General features: G+C 43.6%; 1 pseudogene; it reads left to right on the forward strand.

The window, feature by feature from the left end:
* Positions 1-357: 357 nt before the first annotated feature.
* On the forward strand, positions 358-740 carry LOC142448936 (large ribosomal subunit protein eL36 pseudogene; annotated as a pseudogene).
* Positions 741-2,214: the final 1,474 nt, after the last annotated feature.

The following is a 2,214-nucleotide window of genomic DNA, read 5'->3' on the forward strand; positions in this document are numbered from 1 at the left end:
GGGAAAAATGAGTTTGAGGTCAGGGAAAATATAAAATTCTTATCACAATTGAAGAGTTCATCTTCCCAATCCTTGGAGTTTGGTAACAAATTTATGGGAATGCTCCTGCATAAAACAATGGTTTTCAGATAAACCAAGCATTTAAAGGAAGTTTGGAAGATATTAAAAATAAGCCAACACATGAAAGACCATTAGCTTGTAAAAATGAAGTTGTTTGGACTAATGTCAAGAGACTGGAGGAAAAGAAAACACTTCTGATATAAGAGAACTCATAGAAACAGCATACCAACAATAAAAAATGAATAAAAAGAAATATACAGCCGCGCGGCCCCTTCCTTCCGCCGCGGCACCCACCGAAGAGTCGCAGCCATGGCTGTGCGCTACCCTATGGCCGTGGGCCTCGACAAGGGCCACAAGGTGACCAAGAACTTGAGCAAGCCCAGGCACAGCCGCCGCTGCGAACGCCTCACCAAGCACACCAAGTTCGTGCGGGACATGATCCGGGAGGTGTGCGGCTTCGCACCCTACGAGCGAAGGGTCATGGAGCTGCTCAAGGTCTCCAAGGACAAGCGGGCACTGAAGTTCATCAAGAAGTGGGTGGGCACACATGTCCGGGCCAAGAGGAAGAGAGAGGAGCTGAGCAACGTGCTGGCCGCCATGAGGAAGGCCGCTGCCAAGAAGGACTGAGTGCCGTGCCCCCATCTCCCCACCCCCAAAATAAAGTCTTTCCAGAAACTGAAAAAAAAAAGAAAGAAAGAAATATTCAAACAGACAAAATCTAGAAAGGATATGGTTCAAGAACAGTGCAAGCACAGGGTTTCCAAAGGTGAAACGTTACCAGCTAACATCTGAAGGGGACCGACTTGCCTTCCCCCAAGCCATGTCGATGCTTCCTCCTTAGACAGCAGTCAGGCATGGGGTTCAATACTGTCACTGGGCAGGCGAGCTCCTGGATGGCCAATCAAGTCAGGCTGGAGCCCACCAGCGACTCACAAGTATGACTCTTGTTTCATTTTTATGCAAATGGTATCCAGTTTTGCCAGCAACATTTGTTAACGAGAATGTCTTTTCCCCCATTTAATCAATGTGGGCCCTTCCGTGACGATCAGCTGTTCATACATGGATGGATTGACATCAGGGTTTTCAGTTCTCTTCCATTGGTCTGTGCTTGCATTGTGCAAGTGGTTGGTAGGTGTCATCAACTCGGCCTGACTCCTTGTGACTCTATGCTTGACAGAATGCAACACTTCCTGGGCATGTGCCATCCTCACACTAGTTCTTATCTTTGAAACCATCCTTGTAGGCAGGCTGTCAATCATTTTCTAACAGTTTTATTGGCATACAATTCACATATACATTTCAACAGATCTATCATATTCCAAAGAGTGTGTATTCATCACCATGATCGATTTTAGGTCGTTTCTTCTTCCTAGTATTCATTGTTGTTGGCTCTCCACTTCCCACTAGCCTCCCCTGCCACTCCCCTAGAAACCTATTAATCCAGTTGTGTCTCTATAGATCTACCTACTCTGGATTCCACATATGGGAACACATAACAACCAAACAGAAAAAAACTCAATCAAAAAGGATGGAATTGCTAAAATCTGGAACAAGGGATACTTTGGATCAAATGAGAAATCAAGTGACAAAGTGTCACTTTTTAAATCTAATGACAGCTGTAGTAATACAACCTAAAGTTTCATCTCAGGTCTCCCTCCTTCTTGCTGCCATTCTACTTTACCAAGTCTGATGTCATTTTCCAATTACTGGTTTCCCTTGATGATAATATGTCCAAATTACATAAGACAAAGTCTTGACATCTTTCCTTCCAGTAAGCATTCTGCGTGTCCATTGTAATTTTAGCATTCTTCACCAGCATCAGAATTCAAGAGATAAGATTCTTCTTTGGTCTTTTTACTTTAAAGTCTAACAGTCTTATGTATTTAAGGGGATTGAAATGACCAAATTCTGGTCCAGGGGAAACAGTCATCACAGTGACAGCCTGGCTTTTCAACTCATGCAGGAGGTCTGGGGCAGTTGGCTGGCTTAAGCAATGCTGTTTTCCTTTGAGTTCTTGATGGCTGCTTCACTGTGCATTGATGGTGGATCCAAGCAAGATGAAATCCCTGACATTGTCAATCTTTTTTATTATGATGTTACAAATAGTTCCATTATGAAGATGTTCATTTTCTTTACATTGAGATGTAATCCATA

This window comes from Tenrec ecaudatus, chromosome 5 (genome assembly GCF_050624435.1).
Source record: "Tenrec ecaudatus isolate mTenEca1 chromosome 5, mTenEca1.hap1, whole genome shotgun sequence".
Taxonomy (NCBI): domain Eukaryota; kingdom Metazoa; phylum Chordata; class Mammalia; order Afrosoricida; family Tenrecidae; genus Tenrec; species Tenrec ecaudatus.